At 35.2% G+C, this 15206-nt stretch overlaps 1 protein-coding gene across 2 annotated transcripts in view; it reads left to right on the forward strand.

Annotated features, from left to right (window-relative positions):
• Positions 1-15206, forward strand: part of LOC138706386 (nuclear receptor coactivator 2-like) — a 613007-nt gene that overhangs the window by 422223 nt on the left and 175578 nt on the right. The gene's annotated exons all lie outside the window — the stretch shown is intronic.

Raw genomic sequence — 15206 nt, forward strand, 5'->3', positions numbered from 1 at the left:
TCAACAACCGACAGCAAAATAATGAGAAGAGCGGGAAAGAGATGGCGTCGGAGTTGGCTTCAGCCTCCTTGATGAGTTACCCTTCAAGTGAACTGGAGCTGTTCTGGTATTAAAAGAAAAAGTGAGAAAATGAATCCACGGACATAAGTGAATGTTTCGGGATTTGAAGGTCTATTTTCTTGAATTTCAACGCGATCGTTTCCTAATGCAAATTACGATTCTTCATATTTTCGTATAATGAAAACGCCCTACGTCCAGATCACATATTGTATAATAGATTGATCAGCCTAATGAACTTTCTAGGCAACAACTTTTTTATAAAAACTTCACTACACTGCCATCTAGCGACTGCAAAAGAAGTTACTTTATAACCCTTATGGAATTGCATGAAGTAATAGCTTGCGGCAGTACTTTCATCTAGCGATCGATACCAAAAATTTCATTTTCGACAGTGGAGATCCTGATGGTTATTCTCTTTTATACGAATGTTGCAGTTTCATAGCATGGGAATGGCCAATGTGATGGTATAGGGCACACGGGAAAAAGGGGCTCATCAACGTTTTCTAAATTTTAAAGCACCGCTTTTTAATCGGTGTAATCATATTTTTCGGCTGTACAGAAGGTTTTCAAATGAGTTTAACGTCTTATAAAGAGTTCCTTTTTCCTAGTTTGTCTTGATGAAATGAAAGTTCTCATGATAATGTATAGATGGTGCCAGTATTGCAATAGTTGGAAAAAATGCAGTGAGTCCCCTTTTCCCGTGTGCCCATTTTATTGATCAAAGATTTAACAGAAAATTATAAATGAAATATATCCGTGAGGTTCTTATAGATTAAATATATTCAGAGATTACCTACATATTGTTTGAAGAAGTCATTTTTATGCGAGTGTGTTTTTAGTGTTGTTTTAATACCACTCTTAAAGGACTGTATGTCATTGCGTTATAAATAGTGAAAGATATAGTACACTTGCCTTGCTAAATCCTATTTGTGTCTTTCATTGCCTATGAAATACTAACCTAAGTTCATTTTTACATCAAGGTAAGTGTAAAGAGTAAGTAGGCCTACTGTACAAAGTAACTGTGTTTATATTCCGCATCAGGCAAATGAGTGGGCTGGGAGATAGCACTAATGCTTTCTCGACCTCGGCACCAGTAGGTCTGTGATCTGCACCTTACTGTGCTTGCCTTTATCTCCGAAAAAACTGTGTATTCACTCAGCTTCGTATAAAGTTAGTCACTGGAATCGTTCGGAAAGTTACGATGAGATAACAAAATCCCATCTTCTCTGAGGATTGAACCCGGAACTCTCCCAGTCCGTAGTTTTTGTCGCTCTATCAACAAAGATCTAACTCGGCTTCAAAATGTAAATAGGATATTCTAAAATGATTACATGAAATAAAAGGGTATTTATTTTTTAGATGAAACTCGCTCCACAACTGAACTACCGGTAGTAAAAATAATGTGGGGATATGTTTTATCCAAGATCACATATAGATTGCTCATTTCTCTGTTAAAATCGGTTGCACTTTGAAGAGAACAACCGCCAGAATCGCCACCCGTCCGCCGTAGACGAACACGAGATGGCAGTACAGTCGCTAATGAAATTCAAATGGGAGTTATGACGTGACTCCTTATGTGACAACTAGATGGCAGCATAGTAAACCTGACAAAAGTTGTTACCGTCAAAGTCTATAACACCGAGCAATCTGGGTATATAATATGATCTAGGGTTTTACGTAGAGAACATGTGGAGGAACGTAATGATCACATCTCTCTACAGAAAGGTTTGTAATTTTTATCGTTGAACTGTCTTTGTATCATAATACAGAAGACATGACAAGGCGCATTACTTTAGCGATTTCCTTATCATTCCAATGAAACTATATATATATATATATATATATATATATATATATATATATATATATTTTTTTTTTTTTTCAAGAAAATATTTTAGTGCTGAATTATCTGAATTGTTGCAGTTATCGTTTCGTAATTGTTTCTTTTTTAAACTGGAAAAACATTCCTAAGTGGAAATGGTAAAGTTGTTACTTAGTTTCACTCTGCAGCGATAGTCAATTCAAATATTACTGGTAGAACAAACATCGCTTTTCCTCCCGTTATTAGCTTATAGATATCTAACCAACTGGTAGACGAGACGTTAGACGATAGACACAATGCAGATCGAGAATGAAGGATCTCCGATTTTACAGGAACAAGTAAGATATTGGTCCTAAATGTACAAATGTCGCAGTGGTGATTTTGATATTAATTATTCTCAGTGAAATGGGACTTAATTAAATTCATTAATTATTTCTTTTACTGATTTGGCGTATTGCTACGAATCTTTGAATAATTTCTATGGCAATGTCTTACGCTGCATGTTATTTGTAATCAATGAAAGCGCTCTCCTTTTACATTATCGTTTTCATGGGGACTATGTTAATATGTAAACAAATTACGAGCATTCTCATTGATATTATAATAATTTATTCATTCCGGCATGTCATTATAGCGTCTCTTAATTTGCTTCTCTCTCAAAAGTGCAAACTCAACAAAGACTAAGTTGTATCCCATGTTTTATCAGCTCTTAAAAACTGGTGAGAACTGGTGAGATTCTGCTTGCTGGCTAAATACTCTGATTAGCTGTTGACAGTTATGCATGGAAGATTTATTTATTAGCGCTTCGCAGATAGATTTCAGCGTCTACATTAGACGGCAAGTCGAGAATGTACTAATTAATACCAAGTGAGCAACTATAGCTTGTTGATAAAATCGTAATCCAATAACTGTTTGCCACGTTTAAAAACAATTTGTTTATGAAGAAGAATATGTCTGTAGCTGTACAGCATGCATGAAATTGTGTTTTGGAACGGTTTTAGCACTTTCTTATTAAGTACTTCTGTTCTCTTTTATCGAATTTGAATAAACCCATTTTATTTAATCTGATTAAATTATTTAGATCTGTTCTTTGACTTTTTAATAATGATGTTTGCTCTTCTTTTCTCGTCTCTTTCATCCATCATTCTCCCTTCCTCTTTCCTTCCTATCCCTCATTTCTTCGCTCTCTCCTACCCCTTTTCCATTCCTTCTCCCATGTTTCCTCCGTTCATCTCATCTCTTCTTCTTTTCGTTTCCTGTTCCATTTTTCATATTCTCTTCTCTTCTCTTCTCTTCTCTTCTCTTCTCTTCTCTTCTCTTCTCTTCTCTTCTCTTCTCTTCTCTTCTCTTCTCTTCTCTTCTCTTCTCTTCTCTTCTCTTCTCTTCTCTTCTCTTCTCTTCTCTTCTCTTCTCCTCTCCTCTCTCCTCCTCTCCCCTCCCATCCCCATCCCCATCCCCTCTTCCTCTCCTCTCCTCTCCTCCCTCCCTTCTCTACTCTTGTATCTGAAATATTGAGCCTATTATTTTTATGTAAGTTAATTACAAGTCATGGAGCGCTTAAAATATCCGTTATAGGGTAAAGGTTGGTAATATTGTGATAGTTCTTTTTTAGAATTTATTACTATTTTACTGAGCGCGAGGAAGATCGGTTTTTTGCGTCAACGTATTAAGGGATGTTCGTGGACAAGTTTCTGCACAAAACTGGTCCTTTTCTCACTCAGTAAAATTGTAATAAATTCTCAGAAAGAATTATCACAATATTACCAACCTTTACCCTACTCCTACTCCAAATTCTAATAGTTATAACTTATAACAATAATAATTCAAATAAGCAATAAATTCTTTCATTTGATATGTTGGTTTACAACTCTTTGGAAGTTAGTAGGCGCTCATGCGCTGTGATGTATTGGTGTTGTACGATTACTTAACTGTTGTAAGATAGACTGCAGTACGTATTTCAATCTTGAATACTGCGATAATGAACAAAGTCAACTCCGTGCACAACAAAGCCTCCCACTCAACTTTGTGCGGCTGTTGAAGCAGTTGACGACGGCTTCTTGCATAGTTTCATTTCATTACCTTTGATTTTTTCAGTTCAACACTCTATAACTTAATTACTATTCGTCATATTCTTAATATCTCTTAACCTTTTGTGAAAGTGCAGCATCATTACCCAGAGAAATCGTTTGTTGTAGCATACAATAAATATGAAGCAATTGAATTTGGCGAGAAAATTAAAAAAAAAACACGAACATCACTCGGTTAATATCAGAGTGTCCGAAAATCTTAAAATATGAATGCTTTGTTTTCATTCAGGAAAAGTTTAATTTGTATTTGTTTCCAGTACTGCAATAATTTAACTAGTATAAAGCCAAGAAAGTGAAATACAGCGCAGCGAAATGAATGTGGAAAGGGATATTGATCCATTAGCCTCATTCTGTAGACAATACGGGGAGCCAAATATGACCCGCACGTTTCATCTTGGACGACCCTGAACTACTTATTTTAATCTTACCTCATATATGCATGGCTTTTAAATTACAATGAGGAACTTTTTTAAAGAGAAATGCATTGCAGTTTACATAAATGTTCATAATATTCATTAAAATGATGTTCTATTAATGTCAGCCTTATAATCAGAAAACATGTCTCATTATTTTGAAAATAACGTTCTAGAATTATTGATATATATTTTTTTCTGTTGTACTTTTAATTGGTTTCTGTACCATTCATATTAAGCCTGACTGTGGAAATTCTTTGTAGAAAAATCAGTTGTAGAACCATATTATAGGCCTATTGTAATGACTAAGGCTCGGATATCAGTGACCTAAAACTCAGGAATTATGCATTAACTTTTACCGTACAAATATCAAAATATAACATAGAAACTTGTAAATATGACGCTAAAGAATTTAAATATTGTCCAAAAATTATTTAGAAAAGTTTTTTTTTCAACAGAATTGTATTTGTAAATATTAACTTCCTTAATGTGGACTCTGTATGATTGGAATGAGTTGTCTACCTTTCTAAGAGCTTCCGGAAAGTATGGATACTTACCTAATGAAAAGGAATGTTCGATGAAACCATTATTTCACTAAGTGCCTTAGAAAACTAAGATGCACTGTCTGACGGATATGAACCGCTGACTGATTTCTCAAACAGCAAGCTCTGTCTATCTAGATCAGTGTTTTTCAACCGCCGGGCCCTGGGATCAGTTATACCGGGCCGCGATATATTCTCCTGGAATTTGTCGTTTTACTTTTCTAAGCATTTTTCACGAATAAATATTTTATAGTGGAAATATTCTTAAGAGAATAATTTTCATTATTATGTCGAAACGCACAGATCCATATCGTCTCTATCCAAATTACGTGAAATAGCAATCAGAGTTTTTTTTTCGACCACATATCTTTGTGAAACTGTCTTTTCTGCATTGGCTGTGTTTAAAACGAAACAGGGGGACTGCCTTCAACTTTCTGAACGTCTACATTTGCCTCTTACTTCAGTTCATTCCAAAATTAACTAGCTAACGGGCAGAAACAGCAACAAAAGTCTGACTAGCCTCGCTAAATCCTTAAAAATTCTCAAGTGTAATAAAAACTAAGGTAACACTAAGGTTAACTTTTTTCAATAACTTATCATTATTGTTGTGGTAATGTGCTGCGCTTTTAAATTCTTAATATTAATTACTATTGGGACTAGTTTTTAGAATTGAGATTTATTCATACATTTTATACACAAAATTACATATATTGCATATAAAACATTTGTTGTATGTATGTGTGATGTGTTTTGCCGACATATTGACATCGTTCTGCTGCTATCTTTGCTCAACTGACATGTGTGATGAGTTACAGTGCAAAAGCATTCTTCTCGTTACCTTTTCTTTTTCATGGTGGTCAGAAAGGGATAATATGTCAATGAAAAGTAGTATAAATTAGTTGATGATGCTGGATTGAAGAAAGTACAACATGCTAAAAAATGCCATTAATCCAGTGATTGATAATGAATTAAATTATTTCTCAACCTATCACATCGTTTTCGTACTGAACTTGTAAGTCTTAAGATTACGCCATACTTAATTACCGGTATTAATATTTCCGTTAGTTAAATATATGAACTTGAAAAAAAAAATTGGAAAGGTATTTACGACTAAATTTGTTGGGACCAGGCCCTCGTCTTATAGAAAAATAATTTACCGGATCGCGGTCTCTCAGAGGTTGAGAAGCACTGATCTAAATAGCTTTTGTGTTTAGCAGACTGCTATGTTGTTGGATTGTAAAACGTTTCTGCTCCGAAACTTTCACTTCACACATTTTGCAAAATAAAATTTCCCCACCAGTACTAGAATATTTTTCACCAAATTCGTGAACAGACTCACGCAATTTCGCGCTATCGGAGTACTTACTTTAATTTAGGCATCTTAAAACTAGAATCATATGCCGCACAACTGAATTCACACTTCACGGTAGAGAAGACGAAAAGATTTTGAGAAAAGGGTAAACAAATGTTCAACGTCTATCCTCTGCGAAACTAATGCTTTTACATTTATCTTAACAGGATCACTGACTATGAATTACTTCCTGGCAACAGCAGGGTTGGAAATACTTAATCGTCACATGTTTGCGAGGGGCGAAGGGGGTGAAGGCAAGACCGACCAGCAACAAACTCGCCACATTCGTAACATTCTTTTGGCCTTTATGTTTTGACAACTTATTGCTGGGGAATCCCGTTAACTTCAAGCCACATCAATAAACCACAATATATTTCTAAGGATAGGTTATCGTCTTTGTTCCTGCAATAACTCCTATGTGACATATTTATCGATTTTCAGATTTTTGCTCTATTAAATACCTTAAATAATGATACAGCAAATAATAAAATCTCCTATATGTAATTATATTTCTTTCTTTCGAAAATGTAAGAATTCGCAATCTCCTATGTACGGCTGCCATAGGATGAATAAATGTGTTTTTTTTCTTTTTACTGAAGAATTTTATATTTTGCACATAGGAGCTATTGCAGGAACAACGACCATATGCATTTATATGACCAATAGAAACCGCGTCATTATGTTCAGAAAAACTTGCAATGTGTCTAATTCAACTTAAGTTTGTAAAAAGAGGCAAGGATAAAAATATGACATATCATAGAAATTTTAGCCCTAGTAATGACCAATCAAAATAATGAAATATTAGATTTCACATTGTGCCTATGGTTTTTACGTTTTTTTTTTTTGTCGCTGTTTCGCTCTTAAACCTGAAATGAATGAATACATATATATTGTTCACTTGTATAATATCGCCAGTGACCTTCACCTGCTATTGAATTGTTCTGTCGTGTTTTGTAATGCTCCATGTTGTACAGTTCAGTGCGTGGACGGCAAATAAGGAAAGACTTCGTGTAGGTGGCGCTGGTAGAAATTGTGAGGAGAAACTTGAGTGAGGCCCGTTACTTGGTCATCTCCACTACGATCCTTCAATGTCTCCTGTGTGCGTAAACTCTGCGCGCGCATTCTCTCGAAGTTTTCTGCGCTCTTACGTCACGATCATATGTGACGTCGATTCGAAATCAGTTCACTAAATAATAAACGTGGAGATGCATCTACATAGTGATAGATTGTATGTAAATTGCTTTGTTACAGTGACTTTCGCTGGCAGATCACGTCATTGATTACATTAGAGTGGTGCAAGTTTGGCCGCCGCGGGGAGGGGAGAGTGGAAACTAGGAAGCAGGTCAATGTTGGTATCGCCTTAATTTTCCCACTCTTCCAAGATTCCCCACCGCGCCATGATAACAGCCACATATCAGCTGTACAACATACACTTTTCATCCGGTCTATACAAGAACAGTCAGTGGCGGATTCAAATTCTCCTGCAGGTTCAGTTATGTGATACTGTACTCAAAGTTCAGAAGTGATGTGCCGTATATCGATACAACAGCATTTAATCTTTCGTTCAATTTCCACGAGAAAATTTAAATCTTAACAATAATTAAATAAAATCTCTCTCAGTAATTTAATTAAACAATAATATATAGGCCAAATTGTAAAATTATTATTATTATTATTATTATTATTATTATTATTATTATTATTATTATTATTCAGGTTATACAATGTTACCACATCTTCCTGCGCCCATTCAGTTTATCTTCATCCTCCAGTTGTTTCTATCCTCTCAATCTTCCTATGTTATAAAATGCTCCTCTCTCTCTCTCTCTCTCTCTCTCTCTCTCTCTCTCTCTCATTCCTTCAATTCCTTGTAGCCAAGTAAGGCCCACTGCCTCGTTTCCGTCTTCCTTGTGGAACCATTCCATAACTTCTTGTATTCATAATCTTGTCCTTCCTAGAAATCCTAGCTGCCGCTACTTTTACTGCCTTTCCATGCTTCTGCTGCATATATAATTGTACTTTTAATTATTGCATGATAAATATGAGTCTTTGTTGTACCGGTCTCGGCACGATCCCACAAAACACCGTTTAATTTTTTTTATATAGCTTCTTGTCCTTTATGAATTGAATGGCTAGGTGAAAGAAGGGTATATCCCACGTTTTTAAACTTTTGAAAAAAAAAAGTTTCTTTCACAAAGAAGGTAAGCAGTGAGTTAATGCTCCTCCTTTTCAATAACAAATATAACAAGATTAGGCATATCCCACAACAAAAAGAACTCGTGAATGTACGTACTAGATGGTGTCTACTGTCATATTTTGAAAAAAAAAAATCATTATTTTGATGGAAGAGTGGGGTAGGCCCTTTAATTCGCACATTAATTTCTGATTCCTGATTTACATCTTGGTTTATTTTCATCCTCAGATAGATAATATATTCATTTACAAGCTGTTTATTCCTTTTCCATCTTACAGTAAATCCCATGTAATGACCATGTATTTTGTTTTCTTCATAGCCTATTTTATTTCAAACCCCATAACTCATATTTTATGAGTTTTCTGGTCATATATTCTAAATTGTCTTACTCTTGTCCAATTAATAATGGTCGTCTGCAAATAGTAGAAAATGTAATAATAATAATAATAATAATAATAATAATAATAATAATAATAATAATAATCTATTTATTTACTTTATGTGCTGGACAATAGCCATGCGTCAATGACAGCCCAGCACAAGTTATACAATAATAATAGTAATAGTTTTAGTATTAACACTTTTTTTTATGAAGACGAGATATTTTCCGAGGAATACTGATGTAGATCTATAACTCGTTATGAAGTGATAGTTTTTAAAACTGCGTATTACTGTTGAAATCACTGTTGCGCGGGACAATACTGAGCAACTTTACGGTCGATTTCGGAAATAATATTCAAATTCCTGAACTTCATTGTTCCGCTTGTATGCCCTCAAATAAATCACTGGCACTGTAAAGGTTAAAGTAGAGTACTTGTTCTTTGTTTGATGTGTTCGTAAATATTTATTACGAACATTGTCAGTTTTGCCATTAGGAAATTGTCGTATCAGCAGACAGGCAAACATATATCTCAGAGATAATTTCCTTTGTGTCAGAATTATCGACTCTTATATTTCCATTAAAAGTCTCAAAACTCACCTTTATCATCATAATACAGTGAGTGCAGAAAGTATTCTGACAGGGATATTCGTACACCCGGAATTGCCAAAATCGTTTGTACGTGTTTTTGCACCATATTAACTCAATGCAAATATCTCCAACTTCAAGGAGCTACGTTTGGACTACGTTTAGAGAAGACAAGAAAAGTCGGACCTAACTGTCACATTCTTTTTTACCAAGGACTCTTATCTAGGACAGGACAAAATTAATTGAAATAATCCACAAATCTGAGAGGATTTCTTTGGGGTAGAACCACATTTCCCTTTGGTCATGAAACGCATTTACAATCCGTTCAACTCAAGAGTGAAATGTGATGTCAACAAATGCATGTGTTGTGGATGTTTCATGAGTGGACGTCTACACAGAACACCTCTTGGTGTAAAGAATTTAGTTCGATATTTTGTATTTTACGGTTGAGTTTTAATTTTAAAATAAATAATTTCATAAAATAATTAAATGTAAGTTAATTATATTCTTATTTCAAATATGCTGTAGCTATTTGCCGTAAGATTACATCACTCATAATCATAAGTCTCTATTCGTTAACAGATACATTCAAAGACCGCCTCTATACTTGTTTTTTTTTTAAGATGGGACAAGACAATTAAGCGGCCGAGCTTGGAACTACAGTGCTATGTTGCTAATACGGACTACAATGCTGCCAGCTGATGGAAGCTAGCAATTGACGTTAAGATGGCTGACGTTAAAACATTCATTGACAGTTGACGTGAAGGTAAGAAAACAATACAAAAATCGACAGAAAATCAAAGACGAAACGTACCAATGCTAACATTGTGTGCACAATAAATGTCGCCAAGAGAGCTATTAAGCACTCGCCACGTGGAAACGGTAAGTTTGGCAACTCAACCGTTGTTACTATAGCAACAGGCCTACCACGGTATGTGACGTTCAGTTGTTTTTCCGATCGCAACGCTCCTTTCATGTCCCATCTTTCAAAAAAAAAAAAACAAGTGTAGAATGGCGTCATTCGAAAAGGAAGCACATCTGTAAGCTATCACAGTCCCTCCCATAGTGTAATGAATGCTGTAATCTTATGGCAGATATATTTTAAATTAAAATATAATTTATTCTACATAGGTTCATTATTTTATAACACAATTTATTTGAAAAAAAAAACGGTAAAATATAAAATAGGATATCGGACTATATTCTTTACTCTCGGAGGTGTACTGTGGAAGCTAATCATGAGAAATCACAACACTTGCATTAGTTTTGAACACAGGTTTCACTCTTGGGTTGAATGGATTTTAATTCAGTTCCGAATAATAGATCATGGTAGCAGATGCAACAAGTGGGATTCGTCTTCCCTTGTTCTTCTGATGGGACTGAAACGTCGGATGTTTCTGCATCTAGGACATTGTGCAAAAACCCAAAAGCTCCGCACCATGTTGAGCACAGTGAAAGTTACACTTAAGTTTTTATGTCCAAGTTCTAATGAATAGGCTAATTTTATTGGAGAAAATTTCTCAGTTGTTAATGTAGCAGTGATCTGTCTTATGTGGATTTGTGTAAGTTTAAATGTCTAAATTAGTCAAGAACTGCAAACATAAATATTACAATATCGATGTAAAAACCTTTAAACATATTTGAATGTGAATCTTATGAGTAGCTGGACAGACCTGAAGATTGTTGTTTTCGTTTCATTATTCATGTGTTGTCATAGAGCTGGCGAGACTGAAAGCTTGATTATGCACATGAAACGTAATAAATTAGATGACTTCCTGCGTTTCTTTGAGCGTTGATAAAGAGTATGCATATTGCATTTTATTCATGACTCATCATCGGTGTTGAATGCATGTGGTTTGTTCGTGTCTGTGAAAGCTTGAAAAAGAATCAAATTAACTTCTCACAAATTGGCTGTCCTGATGTCAGTTTAATCTGATTTATTACTTGTATTTGACCTTCGTTTCTTGCGCTTGAAATCACCAATTGGTACATTAATTCCAGTGTGAAAATATATTTTTTGTTACCTTTTCAGTTTAATTTATTCAAAAGAAAAGATTCTATTACGTCCACAATAACTGAACCACTTGCTAAAATAGGGCATTTCAGCTCAGTAATGGTAAATTATAGATGTACTTATGTTCAAACCAGTGGCGGCTCCTGCGTATTTATTAAGAGGAGGAAAGAAGTTAACAGCATGCAATGACACCTTCTTGAATGAAACATGCTACAAATTAGCCTACATGCATAAATGTCAGACCAGGTAGTGTTGGGGTTGGCCTTCCCTTCTGTATAGCAATAATCTGTTCTTGTAAATTGAGTTTCCTAAATTTTACAAGATATATTATGTTTTCACTTCATTCATTGTTGAATAATTGCACAAAATAACAATTACAAGGAAATTCACAACCTGCATCATTTTTCGCGCAAACTACAGTATCACACGTGTTGGAAGAGACTAGCTACTAACACGTAACCGGAACCGTTTTTTGGAAATGGGAATGGGAAATAATCTGAGGAAAGCGAGAACACTGCACCCACCCACGTGGTGTGTGTTGCCACATGTACATTTTACAAGTTCAGTATCACATGCTTTTGAAGATGTCAGGTCTTGTAAAGTAATACTGCCATTATTGTTGAAAACTGCCAGTGACCGATTAGTTTTTATGTTAAAAATAATTTAGTTTGGAGTATCCACTTTCAATTTCAAATATATTTGTACAAAACTGACAACTTGGCTGTTGCCCTGTCTAGTAGATAATGAATGGAAGTGAATTTCAGGGGCCAAAAGATCTGCGATACTAACGTATAACTATTTCCTCTTTGTTTTATATAAACCCAACTTCAACTTTCAAATATTCTTGAAAGTTTCGAACCATAGCCTATATAAAGTGTAATGAATAATATTTTTATTTATAATTTAAGAAAAAGTTTATATGGTGTCTTTTATAATTTTGCGTTAAAACTGTTTTTATTGTGCCTCCTCCTAGATGTGTTATAGTCTGGTTGAATGCAGCATCGTTCGATGGCAGCGGTAGCGAGCTTGCTGCACGACCAGTCGGTTTCTATTTCCCGCCCATCCATGTGCTGATTCAGAGGAGGATCTCCTCCCTCTCCGTTCATTTACTTGCTTTAAAACCCTGCTTCTTTCTCTGGCCGCTAGTGTGCTGTTGTCTATGTGTGTTAACTGTAGTGAAGGAGGAAAGGATTGACTTTCCTCCACACAAACAATCTCGCATCTTTCTCACAGTTTTCTAGCAGCACATGAGCGCGCGTCGTTCAAAATTCCATCAGCCGAGGTTTTCTTATAGCTGTGAACTTAAAAATTATGGAATCTTCCTCGAATTTCAAGGCACATATTTTATTTGGTATTTACTTTCAAAAGAAGAAAAATGTGAGGAGGACGTTGCTCCCTTCCCTCCCTCGAGGAACCGCCACTGGTTCAAACATTTTATTCTAGGATTTGATACTTTGGCCCGTTGTATAATCTCGGGACTTCGCGCCAGTGCTAGAAGCTACTACGAAATGGTAGTGTAGAATCTGTAATTTTCCTAGCAGCATTCGTAGAATACAATGTAATTTTAGGCCTATAGTACACTATCAAATTTATGTGTCACAGAAGTTTGTTAAAATATATATGATAAAACATTTTACAGTGTAATATAGCATCTTTGATCACATCTAACTGTGACATAGTTCTGCGATGAAAATGATGGTCATCATTTTTTAATATCACATTTTGAGTCATAGGATTTCACATCTTCACACTGAAGTTCTTTCAGTAGAGTTTGATGAATTCCTTTTGTATCTTTTCTCTCTACCCAACCTCTAACCCAAATCGTCGGCTTAGAGTGTAAACCTGCTAACTAACAAAAAGGAAATTTTACAGGGGGGGGGGGTGACACAACTGTCCACACCTGTGGAGTAACGGTTAGCACGTCTGGCCGCGAAATCAGGTGGCCCGGGTTCGATTCCCGGTGTTTTTATGATAATGGGTTGTTAGCCCTTCGCCCAACCCCCAAGCTGGAGGACCACCCCTTATCGGCTGCCCACGACAATCTAAATTAACAATTTTTCATTATTTATAAAATCCATACATAACTTTTTAAATTTATTACTAGAACTATTAGAATTGACAAGATGAGAATATTTAAATATAAATTTGTTATATATTCTTGGGCCTAAATTACTACTATGATTAAATACTGTAGCAGTGTTGCATTTTGGTTCAAACAATCTTATCTTTCGTTTCATAACTATGAGAGTAGAATTCAAAATTATTTAGATTTTTATGTTTGAATTTTATTAATACAATATAATAAATGTGTTTTCATTATGTAAATAAAATACTAGCGTACTCAATAAAAAAAATAAAACCGCCATTTCTATATTTAACATTAAAATCTGAAACCAACTTAGTCACCTCCAGAAAAATCAGAAAGAGTTGGAATTGTTTCAGTCAAATAAGAAGGAAAACAAAGCCATCGCAAAAGGAAAAGAAACAAATCTAATAACAATTTTAATTGTAGGTATATGTTTTATTCTTTGTCGATGATCCATCCAGTCCAATCATATACATAATACATCCGCGACTAGAATCCGCGACCTTGATGGTTGGGGAAAGTATTGTATCTGCCGGAAACATTTCTTAGTTCAATGTACTCCCTTATCACGCAGTTAGCAATATGATTGTTTTCGTTACTAATAACGGAGTAGTAGAAGTATTCTTTCACATGCAACCACAGTGGTGTAAGTGGGTTTATTGTCCCCCATCTCATATCTTTTGAAAGTGAGGTATGTATAATGTCACTCTTTGCTACTTAATAAACGAAGTTTTTGGTGTTGGGGCGATGATAATAAGATTATGGCCGTGAAGTGGCGAAATGATGTGTGGAGAAACTCAATTAACTCGAGTGAATCCTGTTCAACCACCGTCTTTGTTGACCACAAATTGCTCTTGAACTCACCGGAATACGAACAGAGTCTTCGATGTGGAAAGCCGGTTGTTTGAAAGTCCACAAAAGATTACTTGTTACGAGAATAGTGAGGCGGCGAATCTATCTACATTCCAGACGAAAGTGATGTTGGAAATCCCGTACATTTAGTAATTAATATGCAAATGATGCTGCATTATGGATTAAGCAGTAAATTACTGCACTGTGTTATTGAGATTCCCCTCATTCTGTCTTTTGCACGAATATTGTCATGGTCAAGTCTGAATACGTCCGCTGAACAAACGCCACACTTCCTTCCGATCTCTCTGACGTCATGCACTGTATACGACTCATGCATGGGTTTTCTGTAGGCCTTCTGACGTTGGAAAATTATACGATCGTGCCCTAAATACCAAATAAGAAGTGTCAGAACTTATTACTAAGCAAAATTTCTAAGACTTAGGGAATTTTTCGTTAATTTAACACCATTTATGGTTTTATTTTTCTTTCGGAGTCGCATTTAAATTACAATATATTAGTTTCAAATATCTTAATCGACAATAATTTTATGTATCTTAGAAATATTGTTTTTTTTTCCGGTTAGCTAATTCAGTGCCAACTATCTTACCTTATCTCTGATAGAATTTCTGTGAGGGTCTTCGATTTCATTTTCAGTGTTACGATTTTCAGATTCGTCAATTGCATAATAGACAAATGTGTTATTATGTTTTCGTATGTATTTTATCGTAAGGTGTATTCATTTGTCACTACTATCACCACCATTATTTTATGCATTTTTTTGTCTGAATAGTACTAAAGCACTTTAATGTATGTATTAA

The sequence above is a fragment of the Periplaneta americana genome, chromosome 9, assembly GCF_040183065.1.
Source record: "Periplaneta americana isolate PAMFEO1 chromosome 9, P.americana_PAMFEO1_priV1, whole genome shotgun sequence".
In the NCBI taxonomy this organism is placed as follows: domain Eukaryota; kingdom Metazoa; phylum Arthropoda; class Insecta; order Blattodea; family Blattidae; genus Periplaneta; species Periplaneta americana.